This window comes from Echinops telfairi, unplaced genomic scaffold, assembly GCF_000313985.2.
Source record: "Echinops telfairi isolate 266 unplaced genomic scaffold, ASM31398v2 ScPeMD7_3533;HRSCAF=4204_0, whole genome shotgun sequence".
Lineage (NCBI taxonomy): Eukaryota > Metazoa > Chordata > Mammalia > Afrosoricida > Tenrecidae > Echinops > Echinops telfairi.
Window position 1 is genome coordinate 91,007,580 of NW_022107431.1, and position 17,055 is coordinate 91,024,634.

Genomic DNA, 17,055 nt, shown 5'->3' on the forward strand with positions numbered 1-17,055 from the left:
CGGCTTTCCACGACAGCGGCAGGTTTGCTCGTGGAGCTCAAGTGAATGTGTTCCTGGTCTGTCACCTTGATTTTATCAAAGGTGTTAGAACGAAAGCAGTAACCAAGGCTGAAAAAACCTGCTATAAGGGTTCTGACATGATTGGAATTTATCACCGTTGATCTCTTTCAGGCTGTATCAGTTGTGTTTGCATGTGTAGTTCCAATTAATCAGACATTAAACAAGACGCTACCGGTGTTCTCGTGGACTTAACATTTCATTTATTTGCCGGCATTTTTAAGATTTTTATGCAAGGCGGCTAGATTGGGGTCCGGTTTCGTCCTTTTGTGGGGCTTCGTGTCACTGGGGTGAGCATCCCACGCCGTGGAGACTGCAGCCTGGTGATGTAAGGTCCCTCCGCAGGGTTGAAGTCTCTCCCAGAGCTTCTAGCCTCACACGCCAGCCTGGAACACAACGTTTAATACGTCTGCACTATCCGACCAGGTGTTTGACAAGAGAGAGTGATCTCGAGTGGGCTTTTGTGCTTCTCTTCAGCGAAATCCCCACATTGTTTAATGCATTAAAATAAAAGTGTACAGGGGCCTCACAAGTTTATGGGGGAATTCCATTATCATTTCATTCCAGTTTTCCACGAACCTTCGAAGCCTCTCGTATATTCAGTGTGTGTAGAACGCATAAACCCAAACCTCAAACCAAACGCGTCGCCGTTGACTCCGGTCACCCTCCAGGACAGGTGAGAACTGACCTGAAAACCACCGGGTTTTCAAGGTTGAAAATCGTTAGAGAAGCAGGTTCCTTACGTGATAAACAACCCTGTGGGATAGATGAACAAAAATGTAACTTCCTTTATTTGCACTGCCCTTTCCTCCCAACCCCGTCTCCCCTAGTTTCTCCTTTTTCTTACAGGAGAAAGCTTTTAGAGACTGAACTCCTCAGGAGAAAGATATAATATTTACCAACAGAGATTCTGAGTTGCTGAGCCAAGTGCAAAAGTTAATTAAACGGCAGGCAAGACCGAGTTCCCCTGTGACAAGCTCCCAGTCGGCAGGTGCGTGGGTGAAGTCCTGGTGTCTGTGCGGCAGACGTGTGTGTGGTCTGTTTCTGTTGGCACTTTCCTGCTGTTGTGAATATACTAGCACATTTCTCAAAAGTCTCTGTAGACCTGACATCTGGTCATTGAAGCCCCGTGACTATGGCAGATAGTCCCTCTACCATCAGTTCAAGTTCCGGGTGATGAGATTTCTTAGAAAGGAAGAGGTGATGTCTCTAATGCAGAAGAAATAGTACTGCCCCAGAGTTAGCCCTGGAGTTCTTCTCTCCTACTTATAAATGCTTTATCTCGGGTTGGAATGAGTTAAAGGACGGCCTTGGGCTCAGTTCCTTTAGCTTATTTCTGAGTCATGACTCGAAACACGAGATGAGAGACATTGTTTTCCTGAATACATAAAAAACGTCAGAGCATTGTGCTATTCTCATTTTCACCTACCCTTATGAACTGTTTCTTTCCTTCTTTTTTTAAAATCATTTTATTGGGGGTACTTACATCTCCTATAACAATCCATACATCAATTGTGCAAGCATATTTGTACATATGTTGCCATCATCATTTCCAAAACATTTTCTACTTGAGCCCTTGAGCTCCTTTTTCCCTCCCTTCCCCACTCTCCCACCTTGGTAAATCCTAGATCAATTATAAATTGTTATTATTATTTCATATCTTACACTATCCATTGTCTCCCTTCACCCATATTTCTATTATTCATCCCCTTTTCGGGGGGGATGGGCTAAATATCCAACCTTGTGATAGGTTCCTCCCCCCACCCCCACCCCCACCCCCACCATCTTCCTACTCTCCCGATATAGTTACTCCCACTACTATTCCTGAAGGGCTTATTTGTCCTGAATTTCATGTGTGGAGAGCTCTTATCTGTACCAGGGTGTGTTCTCCAGTCTAGCCAGATTGGAAAGGAAAACTGGGCCATGGTAGTGGCGGGGTTGGGGGTGGGGGAGGAGGAAGCATTTAGGAGCTAGAGGAATGATGTGTGTTTCATCAGGGCTATACTGCACCTTGGCTGAACCACCCCTTCCTTAGAACCCTTCTGTGGGGGATGCCCAATTGTCTACAGATGGGTTGGGGTCTCCACTTCAAACCCCTTCTTTGCACAGATTCAGTGGTTTGTTTGGGATCTTTTGGTACTTGATTCCTGTCAACACCTCACGATCACACAGGCTGATTAGCTGTTTCTTCTTGTCTCTTCACGCTGCTTCATCGTTTTAGGAAGAGCATTTGGAAGTCTTCCTTTGCACCCCATCATATTGAGCTCATTAATATATGCATTTATATGGAAAGATTCCCTTATTTATTGTGTTAGTCTGGGTACTTTGGAGAAACACACCCACAGAAACTCATGTATAACAGAGAGTTTTATATAAAGGTTAAGTGCATATCAAGAAAACATCCCAACCCAGTGCTTCCCAAGCCCATAAGTCCAACATTAACCCATATGTCTGACACCAATCCAGAAATCCACCTCCATGTCACACAACACACACTATGACACTGACTGCAAGCCGAATCAGTGAACGTGTAAGCATCTCAGCGTTGGCAGGGATCTCCCCACAGCTGCTCCAGCACCCACGGCTACATCGGGGTAGGTCCATGTGGCTTCTCCTTAGGGATGTCTTGCAAGAAGTGAGCCTTGCCAGCTGAAGCAGGGAAAGGGCTCAGGGAGCTGCACCTTGGTCTGACCATCACAAAGCAAGAGACCTGAGAACTAGAAAGATGAGTCTCACTGAGCCATTTATCCCTCAGCTCTTCAATTAACTCCACATATGTTTATCGGCCAGGTTGGCACAATAAACTAACTACCTCATTTATTAAAGAAACTCATATTTGTACATAATATACCTTTGTTTTCTACATTCATTTTAAATGCACTAAGCCAATATAAAAAGTAATAAAAGCTGCTATTGAGTTGATCACAATCCATAGCCACCCCATGTTGGAAATAGCCCACCAAGCCTTTTTTCTGAGTTAATAATTCGAAACATCTAAAAATTCCAGGATTCAACAAGTGCCCAACTGACCCCTTCTCATTTGGGTCTTTGGGAGATGAGGTAATTTTGCATATTGTATTTTGTAAGCCATCATCATAGATGTTATCTTTTGTGTTTTCCAGAGCTTACAAACCATGAAGACATATCATGGAGGCAAACACTTATTTCTTTCCAACTGTCAGCGCGGCACAGAATCCTCTGGTGTCAATTCTGATGGTTCTCTGTGGGTTCACGGAAGTGAGGTTTTATTCACCTGATACTATAAAATAATACAGCTACAACATAAGCCATTCACACTGGCCACATCTGCAAATATTTTTTTCCTCCAAGTTTTACTCCCACTAATGAAGACATGATTGTGTCTTTATGACCTCTTAACACATTCCCATTCCTAGGAGACAGGCTGCTTCTCTCCTCCTAATGCTCCTGCCACAGCTGTTCCCATGCACATTGAGCATCCCTTATCTCAGTGTCCCCATGTTACCTTTAAGGGAAGACTAACTCCATTCCCAAGATTCAGGATTGAAATAGAAGCGTAAATCTTATAGGCTAATAAGCGCGGCAGTTACTTCAATAAAATGTTACTTAAAAGTCAATAGGCTGCACATGTTAAAGACATTAGAGCTGTTAACAGACCATTGTAAAGTAAGCAGAATCTTTAATAACCTACTTGCAATGTTGAACCATTCTATTTTCAGCCCAGGGCACACTCAGCTCTGGCATTGAAATACTGGACCAATGGAAAGAGGATTCCCAGACTTAACAATCCAACAAGACTTGATCCTGAGCTAAAATCTCGGGCCTCTGAACAAGCTTAAAAACTGGTCTGGGGGCTGGGCAACAGAATGGTGGGTGAAGGGAGATGCCGGGCAGTGTAAGATAAGATATAATAATAATTTATAAATTATTAAGGGTTCATGAGGGAGGGGAGAGAGGGGAGGGAGGGGGAAGGAAAAAGGAAAATGAGCTAATTCCAGGAACCCAAGAGGAAAATGAATTTTGAGAATGATGAGGGCAACAAATGTATTAGTGTGCTTTACACAATTGATGTATGTATTGTGGTGAATTGTATGAGCCCCAATAAAATGATTTTTAAAAAAACTGGAAGTCTATTGTGGAGTTCAGGCTTTCCCCTTTCTTCAGATTTTTGCTGTTGTTAATTACTGTCAAGTAATCTCTGACCAATGGCAAACTTATAGATCACAGGTAAGATGAATTCTTTGACAATTTCAAACTTTTCTCCATTTATCATGATGTTACCTATTGGTCCAGTTGCAAGGGTTTTTATATTCTTCCTGTTGAGTTGTGATCCATATTGAAGACTGCAGTCCTTGATCTTGAACAGCTAGGGCCTCAAGTCCTCTTTATTTTCAGCGAGCAAGCTTGTTAATAAGCCTTCCTCCAATCCTGATGCCACATTCTTCTTCATAGAATCCAGCCTCTATCATGATTTTCTCAACACATAGATTGAATACATACGGTGAGAAGATACAACTCTGATGCACATCTTTCCTGATTTTAAACCATGCAGTCAGTCATCTCTTGTTCTCCTCCCACAAATGCTTCTTGATCCATTCATTTACAGGCTCCTCATGAGCACAATGAAGTGTCCGAAGATTCTCATTCTATTTAAGACTAACCACAATGTGTTACGATCCATGCAGTCAACTGTCTTTCATAGTTAATAAAACACAAGCGAACGTAGTCTCTCCTTCCAAACAAATCCATTTGACATCAGCAATGATATCCCTTGTTCCACTTCCTTTCCTGAATCCAGCCTGAACTTCTGGCAACTGCTCTTCCATGTACTTCTGCAACCACAGTTAGATAATCTTCCGCAAAATTTACTTGCAGGAGATATCACTAATAATGTTCTATAATTTGTGTGCTCTGTTGGGTAATCTTTCTTTGAAATGGGCACAAATGTTGATCTTTTCCAGTCAGGTAGCCAAGTAGCTGTCTTCCAAATTTCCTGGCGTAGACCAGTGAGTGCTTCCAGTACTTCATCTGATTGTTGAAACCTTTCCATTGCTATTCCATCAATTCCTGGAGTCTTGCTTTTGGTTAATGCCTTCAGTGCAACTTGGACTTCTTCATTCAGTACCATTGCTTCCCGATAATATGCCATCTCTTGAAACAGTTGAATATTGATTAATTCTTTTTGGTACTGGGACTCTGTGTAGTCCTTCCATCTTCTTCTGATATACTGCATTGTTCAATATTTTGCCCATAGGATCGTTCAAGATTGCAACTCAAGATTTTTTTTTCTTAAATTCTTTCAGTTTAAGATACATTGAGTGTGTTCTTCCCTTAGGGTTTTCCAACTCTATGTCTTTGCGCATTTCATTATGTTATTTTACTTTGTTTCTTAGCTCCCCTCTGGAATTTCCTGTTCATCCTTTTTACTTCAGGATTTCTTCCATTTACTTTAGTTACTCTATTATCAAAAAGAAGTTTCAGAATGTCTTCTGAGATTCCTTTTGGTCTTTTCTCCCCTTTGCTGGGATTGGTCTCTCCTGATAACAAGTCCAAGAAATGAGAGACGTTTACAAAACGTTTTGCTTTACATATGATATTCTTGATGTCATCAGTCTTTTCTCAATAAATCAAATCTCTAAAATCTGTTCAATGAGTCAAATTTATTCTTGAGATGCTCCTGAAAATCTGGTGGGATATCTTCCAGGGTATATTTTGTCTCTCATGGACTTGTTTAAATTTTTTTCAATTTCAACTTACATATGAAAAATTGATGGTCTCTTCTACAGTCGGCCCCTCGCCTAATTTTAGCTGCTGATATTGAACTTTTCCATCATCTCGTCCCACAAAGGTAATCAATTTGATTTCTGTGTATTCCAACAGGAGAAGTCTATGCGTCAAGTTACCATCTGAGGTAGTTCGTTTATTGTGCCAACCTGGCCGATAAACACATGGGATTAATTGAAGGGCGGAGAGATAAATGGCTCGGCAAGCCTCACCTTTCTTGTCTCTTGCTCTTTGATCATGGACCAGTGTGCACCTGCCTTGCTTGTTCTGTGCCTCAATTTGCAAGCTACGCTACTTGTGGGACACCTAATTCATGGACTGTGTCACTGTAATTTGAGGTTCCCTCAAGACCTGCTTCACCACACAATTGGAATTTACATCTCATGAGCTGGGGACTTTCAGACCCTGTCATCTGGCTCACTGTTGGTGACCTGCCTTGCTGTTTGCTGCCTGTGCCCAGACCCTGTCATCTGGCTCACTGTTGGTGACCTGCCTTGCTGATTGCTGCCTGTGCCAGGATAGCCTGATTTGCTCTACAGAGGACTACCTGGCAGCCCTCAAGACTTGAAGGACTGCAAGTTTCTCACAGGAGTGAGTTGCACTGAGCCATTTGTACTACTTTATTATTAAACTGTTTATTTCTTGTGTTATATATCTATCCATCTGTATGAATATATATATATAAAATTATTTGCAATCTGGTTTTGTCTCGCTAGAGAACCCTGTCTAACACACCATCTGATTATTTAACAAAGTTTTGAGATGAAGAAATTGTTGGTCTTATGGAATTCTATCATGAAATCTCAAGCTTCATTTCTATCATCAAGTGCATATTTTCCAACTACTGTTTCTTCTTCTTTGTTTAGAACCCTCACATTCCTAGCACCAAGAATTATGAATGCATCTTGATTACATATTTGGTAAATTTTAGATTGAATAAGTTGCTAAAATTCTTCAAGTTCCTCATTACTAGCTTCTGTGGTTGGTGCATAAATTTGAATAATAGTTGTATTGACTGGACTTGCTTGGTGTGGCTAGATATTAATTTATCACAGACAGCATTGTGCTTCATGATAGATCTTAAACTGTGCTTTTTGAAAATGAATGAAACACAATTCCTCTTGAATCTGTGATTCCCAGCATAGTGACCCATATGGTTTTTTAATTCAAAACAGCCAGTGTCAGTCAATTTCAGCTCACTAACTTGTAGAATAACGATCTATCTGCATTCTATTTCATTCAAAGAACTTCCAGTTTTCCTAGATTCATATTTTGTACATTCCAAGTTCCAATGATTAATTGGTGCGTGTAGCTCTTTATTTTCATTTTGAGTAGCGTCCTAACAACAAATGAAGGTTTTGCTCTATCCACGTCCTTATTGTTGCCTCTAATTTGAGGAGGCAGCTCTTCCTTGGTCATATTGTGAGTGCTTCCACCTTGAGGAGTTCATCTCCTGACACTATTTCTGACAACGTTCTCTTTTCATTCCTGAAGTTTCTAGTATCTGACGATGTTTCCAAGCTATCCTTAAAGTTTTCAGTGGCTAATCCCTTGGAAGTGGATGGCCTATTCCTTCTTCATGGCCTGTTCTTAGGCTGGAAGCTCTGCGGAAACCTGCTCACTTTGAATGGCCCTGCTGGTGTTTGAAATACCAGTGACATAACTTCCAATATCATAGCAACACACAAGCTGACACAGTGGGACAAACTGAGAGATAATCACTGGACAAATTAATTCTGACGCATTTAATTACCATTTCCCACTGAAGGAATAACGAAGCATCAGTTCTTTTGTGTAAGGACATTTCTTTCACACGGCTCCAAACTGGAACATGTGTGTGTTGTTTTTTAATAGTTACTTTAAAAGACATTTAATCTCACAGACAGTTACAGAACAGAGCAAATGCACCACAGAGGCGAGGCGCACAGAGCATCTTCCTACTAGAAAGGCAGGGCGGCTTGCCTTTCTGGTGTGTCTGGACTCGTTTTCGGTTGAATTACATTGTTTCTAGATGGAGAAAAGGCAATGCAATGCAACTAATTTTCCTTTCCAGCTCAGAAAACTTGGTGTTGGACAAGTTAACTAAGATGTCCAAGTAATCAAAAGAATGAAAGCCAATTTCAAATTGTATCCCTAAATGTAGCCTCACTGATAACGTTTCCCATCTGGCAATTCAGTCTGTATCCTGAGTATCACTTCCAAATTATAAACTAAATTAACACAACCTCTAGCTAACATTTGGAGAAGCCATGATACTAAAGGCACAACAATTTGGCAGAGGAAAGAGAGGGAGAAATCACAGACCAGATCAAAACAGTGGATTTTGACACCTTTCTGAAACATGGTTTAGATGGAAAGCTTCTCCAACCTGACACACAAGTCATTCAGATTCTTTTTTCACAGATGAGTTAAATTGAATTAAACATAATATCTTGCATTTGTGTGTGTTTTTAAATTATTTTTACTGTCCTTAAGATGACTACTTAGAAGATTCCATGAAATTGGGATATTCTGAGTGTGTCCACTTTCAGATTGCTAGACTATTCGGTTGTTGTGAGTTATCTGTGACATTTTGTCGGCAGTACCCATTTTAAGGTCAGCTGATCAGATGATAATGATAAAAGGACTAGGTAATTAATCCAAAAAGAGAATAGCCTCCCAAACCATTCCAGAGTTGTGAGGTTGGCTAAATTCAAGGAAGGCAGACGGTTGCTAGTTTTAACAACTAAGAAAGAATAATATAGTCATAAATGATGAGGCCAAGCCCCAAACCAAACTCACTGGCATTGAGTTGAGGTTGAGTCTACCACATAGTGACCCTATAGAGGGTTTCAGAAACTGTAAATCTTTATAAGAACAGACACCCTTCACTTTCTAGCATGTCTCTGCTGGTGGATTTGAACTGCCATCCTTGTAATGAGCCGTCCAATGCCTACCTCACAGTGTCACCCCTTAAATGATAAGATTAGGTGACAAAAAGGGGGCATAAGGGTATAAAACATGAAGGGATAGTATCTCATAGTGTCCCAAAGGAAGATGCGGGGGGAGAGGAAGAGAACCACAGAAATCGCAACAGAAAAGTCTGGCGTAAGCAGAGAAGTTTGGAAACCATCTTGAACAACTGTGCCAGGGCCAGCATGAACAGCAGCCTCTGGCAATGTCACCGAAGGAGAAACGAGTTGGATGAGAAGAGGAAACTGCAAGAATAGCTTTCTCGCTGATCGTTGAAATACTTACTTCGTTGTCCAAATCGTTTGCCCATATTTCATGAGTAAGGTCAACTGGTTAATTCCATTTCTATCTTTGGCACAGTAAGAACAAGAGCAACTTCTTTACTATTTCGTTTCCACTCAACTACCACACAAAGAGGACCTCAGCACTTTCCCTACTGGACTGTGTGGGCTAATGAGGGATTGTAAAGTATGCTTAGCTGTGTAATGGATAGTGTGAAATATTTAACACCTCTCTTGAGGATTAAAATCCTAATCATCCACCTGAAACCGTCTCCCTCACCAATTAATTCTAGTTTAGGAGATTGACGCCCAGAGCTGCACCAAATCAAGAGCCCATGAAAAACGTCAACAGGTGACAGAATGAACAGCCCTCCAGCCCAGCCTGGAACAAGGCTCTTTGGAGGAATTACTGCCTGCAAAGGACCAGCCAACCTACCCCTGTGCTTTGCAGGTAATATTTTTATAAAGGGGGTTTCCTTTTGCTTCACTTGCCTGGTAAGAATATTTAGAGAGTAATGAGTAGCTATTGAAGTTAACCAGGGACATTTTTCCATCCAGGGAAATTTCATTATGCTCAACATTTGGAAATTTCAGCTAAAGATAATGGCAGGTGAGCGTCCACCACCAGATGTATTCATTTTCCATTGTAGTTCCTTAAATGGGTACTTGTCCACAAAAGCCCTCCTTCCTGTATACTTCAGCTCCCCGGGGTACAACTACATGAAATTATTCAGCAGCCAAGTTTGCTTTGTATCACTTGGCTGGGTAAAGACACAGGGACAGTTGCTCCCCATGGCACCGAAAGCTGCAAATCTTTTTGACCTAAATTTTAACAGCCACATTCATCACAGCCTAATAACAAGGCCGCCCACAGACAACATAGTTCGCTTTTTTTTTACCCTCCTGTTAAGATTTTACCAGAAAGACCTACTCAGGTCATGAAGTTGATTTCATATTTCGACGAACAGTGTGCCCTGAACTCTAATTGTCCTCAATGTTCAACGCATTTGCCTGGTCTAACACAAATTGAAATTTCTTACCATATGCCACCTACCTGTTAGGTGTTCTCTCAAAACTTGTGGCCTGTAGAGTAGATAGTCTTAAAAAGCTATAACAAGTTTAATAACTATAATGATATACAGGAAAAGCATTTTATGAGTCATAAGGTATGTCAATATACCATCGAGGCTTCAAAAAATGACATGGGAAAATTCTATTATCTTTTCATTCCATTTGTCCACAGACTTTCTGAAGCCCCTCATATTATTTCATTTGTTCCTTGGAATAATGCCTTAGAGAAGGCATTATTTTTAGTTTCAAGATAAGGAAACTGGTCATTCAAAAATGTCTCGTTTGCTTTGTTCGCTTCCATAATAATCTGACAGGCTAGGATGATAATGTATCCCTTTGACCTTCAAACACCTGGGGGTGGTTCTTCATTACTTGCTCTTATTTTGTATTTGTTTGTGTTTCCTTTTTCAGTTGGATATTTGGTAAGCACCATGCTCCAGTCTTGAAGCTAAGAACTTGCATGCATCATCACATGTAAACATTAAACAAGTGAAAAGTTCGCTCCACTGGGATTACTACCTTTAACCACAGTTATAGCAAGCCTTCACTGCAGGAATTAATATTTTAAAGAAAAAATGAGGGTCAACCAAGGGCTGTGCCAGTCATGAAAGGCCAAGAGAAGATGAGTTTCAGGGATGCATATTTAAGGAAAGTAGCTGAGACATAGGGCATGACTGAGACCCACCACAAGGGTAACTTTACCCAGACATGCGATAATTAGGGTTCCTGGCAAAACACATTTGACCTAGAAAATGAGCTCCATGTTTTGTGGTTCCATGGCCCAAAAACACTTCTGATAACAATTTGACTCCCCTTTCAGATACCTGCCTGGAGAGAACACACAGCAAACTTGCTGCGGTGCTTTATATGTGGCTGTAAAATAATCATTTTCATATATCCATGATGGTGAGTTCTCTGTGTATGAGTATGCACCTAAAAGTGGACCTACCACCCTGAGAGTCGGGCTGAAATACTTGAGGGATACAGTTGGGTCTGTGGTAATGCCAATAAGGGGGATGCCAAGCTCCTGCCCTCTCAAGTTGTCTTTTCTTCCTTTTAAAAGCGTCAATACTTTAAGAAATGTTTTATCTATGAGAATATTGTTTACTCTCATATAAGACTAAAAGTCTCATTGACTTTTGGTCAATTCTAACCTATGATGATGAAAAGATTTTGCTATAGTAGACCATAGAAAATAAAGTTAGCTATATTAAATATCCTTTTGGAAGGAATTAACATTTATGAATATGATTAATACTTGTGAAGATTATCTAGTCCATTTTACAGCTGAGGAAAAAGCATCCCAGGGAGATTATATTATTTACTCAGTGCCATTCAATGAATTAGTATCAAAGTCAGAAGTAGATGGTAAATTCGCTCCCCATGTAAAGCATTCATATACTCCACGGAAATACTGTTTAGTTGCTTTAAGTGTTTAAGAGCTTTGGTGGCATAGTGAATCCCATAGGCAGCAGTTCAATTCTACCAGGTGTGCTGCGGGAGAAAGATGAGACTTTCTTCTCCCTTAAAGATTTATAGCCTCAGAAACCCAAAGGGGCAGTTCTACCCTCCCCTAGGGTTGATGTGAGTCCAAATCAACTCAATGGCAGTGAGTGATGGAGTTAAACATTTGAGAATACAGGTGAATTTCATTTCTCTTCTTACCTATCGCTTCAAACTCTTCAAAATTTCAGATATCTCCACTTCCTCATTTCTCATCCCTTATCCTTATCCTGATATCTACCTACAGTGGACTATGCCATCTGAAAAGAGGCCAATGGGGTTGACATATTCAGTCTTTCAGATGGTAATGTTCATTATGTGTCCCAAGGAAGATCCATTATAGAATACATTAGCTTTACATGTATTGGACAAATCTTTGAACAAAGCATCTCATTACACTGTGATTACACATTTCAGAAACGTTGCATCTGAATGTCATACTACATGTGGTTTGTGTTGTTGTTTTGTTTCTTTTGACATTAAATACTATAGCCTCCAGGAAGCACATGAGGGGAGGGCAGTGGAGAGAGTTGAAAGATAACAAGGGTGGTGAGTGGAAAAAGTTAGCAGAGTCATTTAATACGCCTGCCTGTAATTCCAACCAGCTAAAGTGCTATTGTATTTCTTTACTGTAGTCCAGAGAGGATTCGTTAATTAGTGTTTGAACAATCAGATCATTGGGGAAGGTACCTTGTGAATGTGCTAATCATCAGCACCATTTAGAATCACGTCAATAACATGTGGTGATGGCATGTTGACTCTGATTGTGAACAGTTGTTGCTGCTGATAAAGCTGTGAACTTTGAGTCATTAAATGTGCTTGCTTTGTGGTTTCTGAACCCCCCTAGCAGATGTTCTGTAGTAGGGTTAAGTGATATCTTGAACATGTTCCTGGAACGCAAAGCTAAGAAAGAAAACCATCAAAGGGCCCAGAGCACATGACAAACAGGTTTTGACAAAGCCTCTCCCACAAGAGCTGCCATAGAGAAGTGATCCGATAGGTCAGTTCCATTGTCTCATGTCTCTTTCCTGTTAAAGGGTATTTTGCCAGCTCAGCTTGCAGTACATTGAAGTTCATATTGGACTGTCAGCCTTAATAAATTTTCTATTAACTTTTATTCAATCTTAACACAAAGCACACACCAAAAAAATGTTTGATGATCAAATGCATTCCCAAATGACTCTTCACTCCTTCAAATGGATAGAGCAATTTGAGAATAATTTGTGAAAATGGATAATCTTCTGAAAAGTCCCCATGAGATCTTGTCTGCTCACTCTACTTGCCAACGATATCACTGTCACATAGAAGACTTATTTTTCATGCCCCAAAGGGGGAGGCACACGAGGGGAGAGAGCCAAGGCTCATGCGTGTATCTGGCAGCCATGGAAATGAAGTACTTGAATGGTTGGCAGAAAAAACTTGCTTTATTGCTTTGACCTCTACCTTCTGTTTATCCCTTGGCGATTGCCTAATTTTACTTGTTTTTTGTTCAAACTAGTAACTGAATTAGACTGTCCATTCTGTCTCTAGACCCCAAACACCTGTGTGTAAAATTTCTAGACCACATGCCTCCTTAGGATTCCGTTAGAGCCACTTACACAGTATGTAAGTAGTATGCCAAGCTGGGCCTACCCCAACTTAAAAATCTAGCGCTGCCTTGACCTTTGTGATTCTGGGAGCCCACTATGTGTTAGGGAACCACCGGGCACCAGAGGCCAACTTTAGCAACAATAAAGTCTAGCTTTCTTCCACACATTTGTAAAAGCAGTAACTAGATTCGTGGATGAGGATCAAGGAGGTTAATGTTCTTGGGTTAGTGGTCTGTGGGGAGGGGAAGGGAGGTGCAGTAACATGGCAACCCTTTGTTAAAGCCTGTTAGAATGAATTCATGGAAGGATTCTGTGAATCTTTGACTTTGGGGACTCATATTATCATAGACGTTCCTTTTAGTTGTAAGGGAAAATGAGCATCCATGTCTTCAACAACCCCTGAAAAACCAACTGCTTTTGATATCCCATGAGCAAAGATACTTTTTAAATGGTGTGCCTGTGACAAGCCATTCGGTGGCTAATGAAGACAGTTGTCCCTGGAGACAACTGTCTCTGATTGCTATGCTCTTATTTATCGCCTACTCTCAACTGCCACCTTCTAAATTGATATAATAAGAATCGCAACCCCCAAAATGCATCTGCAGTGTCTCACATAGATTCAGCTGCCGCTGAATTCTTTCTGATCACGAACTCAAACCAAAACTCCCTGCCATCAAATCGACGCTGACTCCGATTGCACTGGGAAGACAGGTGAGGCTGCCCCCTGTGGGTTTCAGGTCTGTAACTCTTTTTCTTTTTCTCTTTTCAGATCATTGTACTGGGGGCTCTTACAGCTTTTATCACAATCCATACATACATCCATGTGTCAACCCATTTTTACCTATGTTTCCAGCATCATTTTCAAAACATGAATGCTTAAGCACTCAACTGCTAGCTGGAAGGTTAAAGGTTCTGAGTCACCGAAAGGCACCTGAGAGCATGGGGTTGCCACTTCGTGCTGGGCGATCACAGTGTGAGAACTCCTTGGAGGCGCTCTGCTCCACACACACGCAGAGTACTCGTGAGCTGGGACTGACTCCAGGGCAACTAATGAGGACAGTGAGAATCACCTCTGTGGACTCCAGGGAATGGGCTGTTGAGCACGACAGCATTAATTTCAAGGGATATGGAAGTGTTTGCACCTGTACAATTGTGCACTGAGAGTGCTTGGTTTTGCTTTTTGTTATTTTTCTTTCTCAGCTCTTTCTGTCAGTAATCATTTCTTAAACTGCCCATCTGGATAGCAATGCCTTTCCTCCAAACCCATCTTTCATGGATGAACCTACTCTATTGTGGACTGAGAAATCTCCCGGTTTTGTCAGAGTTGTCTGCAGGGTGAAGTCAATGGACTCTTTCAGAAACAAGGATGGACTTCAACATGTGGGTTCTGAGGGCTACCACTACTGCTTTCAATTGTATGTGTGTGTGTGTGTGTGTGAGAGAGAGAGAGAGAGAGAGAAGGGAGCACTAGGACTAGAACTTAGTTCCTTGTTCTCAGCTGAATTCATATAGCTGTGTTGTGAATAGGTTTCATTTATTTATCCAGTAAGTCGTCCCATTTTGCTCTGTAAAACTTTGTGATACTATTGTTTTTCTCTTCCATCAAAAACTAAACCAACTGCTATCAAGTTGATTCCAACTCTCTGCCACCCTATTTAGGGTTTCTGAGATTGTAAATCTTTACAGGAGCAGACAGCCTCAACTTTCTCCCTGTAGAGCAGATGGTGGGTTTGAACTGCTGACCTGTCAGTTAGCAGTGCAACACCTAACTGACAAGGACATAGCCCCTTTACATAATATGCATAGCAAAAGAGGGGTTAACTATACCTCCTTCATCCTTCTTCGGTCTGTTTCCTTTTGCTCTTTATCTTTCATGTTTTATGCTGCCTTCCCCCCCTCCCTGGTTTTTGTTGTTGTGGTTGTTGTTGTTTGGGTTGGATTTGCTTTTGCTTTTAGAGTATCAGAAGCTTTATTGGATATATGTGTTGTTACGTGGAGTTCGGGTCAGGGTGATAATATCAAAATGGAGTTCAATGGAAATTGGTATATTCTTAGCTAATGAATTGGCTTCTATATTTTTACCTGATATATGCTCACTCATTTGCTTCAGCCCATTTCTTTTTCCCAACTTATGTGTTATACATTGCTGTTGTTATGTGCAATTCAGTCTGTTCTCTGCACAAATGTACAAAACACTCCATGGTCCTGCGCCACGGTCACGATAACTGGTCCTCTGCCTGAGCCCACTGCTGCAGGAACAGTGTCAGTCTGTCTCCTAAGGGCCCTCCTCTGTTTTGCTGCCCCTCTACTCTACCAAGCACATGTTTTCCTCCAGACACTGGTGTCTCCTGACCATATGTCCAAGATACGTAAGACAGTCTCGCCACCCTTGTCTCTGAGGAGCACTGTGGCCATACTTCTTCCAAAACAGACCAGTTTGCCCTTCTAGCAGTCCATGGGAATTTCACTATTCTTCTCCAGCACCAGAATTCAAACTCTGTCAGTTTGTCATTCCAATTCTATGAGGAGGCTTCAAAAAGTTCATACAAATGGAAATAAAGTATATTTTAATTCTTCTCCAAGCTTTTTGAAGATATACATATTTTAATTGTGCTAGGTTCAATGCCTAGAAAAACAACCAGCACATAATTCTCTATGAGAGATTATTTACAATTTCATTTAATTAATTAATTTATTTATAGAGATTTCCCTATTGTTATTGAAAGCACTTCTAAGATGAATTTTCATGCCCTTCTTTGCAGAAATTCAGACCATTCATTTAATAAATGCCATGCATTTATGCCCCATATGAGGTTGCTTGTAAAATAGCTGTGTAAATAAAATAGCCAACTTGTATATACATACTCGCTGCTATCAAGCACACTTTAGTGGCCCTTCGGACAGAGTAGACCTCCTCCATAGGGTTTGTAAGGCTGTAAGTCTTTACAGAAGCAGGCTACATCAGCTACCTTTGGTGGAGTGACTGGTGGATTTCAAAGCCCTTACCTATTGGTTAGCAGCCTGATGCTTAACATTGCACTGCCCGGGCTCCTACTTGTATATAATGCATACTATAAACTTGTTATATGTGTTTACTCATTTAATCCTTATGGTAACTCTTTGAGTAGGCATTTTTATTTCTTTATGTACTTTTACTAAAAATCATTTTATTTGGGGGCTCTTACAGCTCTTACAACAATCCAAGCATCAATTGTATCAAGCACATTTGTACATATGTTGGGAATCATCATTTTCAAAACATTTTCTTTATGCTTGAGCCCTTGGCATCAGCTCCTCTTTTTTCCCTCTGTCCCCCACCCTCCCACCCTCGTAGACCCTTGCTAAATTATAAATTATTATTTTCACATCTTACAACATCCACTGTCCCTTCACCCACGTTTCTGCCCCTGGAGTGTGGGGGGTGGATATACGTCAATCATTGTAGTTGGTTCCCCATTTCTCCCCCCTCATCCCCCACCTTCCCCCTACCTTCATGGTATCACTACTCCCATTACTGTTACCACGAGGTTTATCTGTCCTGGATTAGCCGGATTTGTAAGGTAGAACTGGGGTCATGATCGTGGGGGGTGGGGAGGAAGTATTAAAGAACTAGAGGAACTCTGTGTCCCTTGGTGGGGCCAGCCCCATTCCTCATTAACCCATCGCATCACTGGGGACAGCACTGGAGACAAACGGCGGGGAATTGTGCCTGCCATGAGCTCACTACGCTGAATGCCAGCCTCTGGGGGCATGCATCAGAGCAGCAGGGGGAGCAGAGCGGTGAGGTCCTCAGGGATAGAGGTGGTGCCGGGGCATGGCACCCCATCAGACTTGACTGA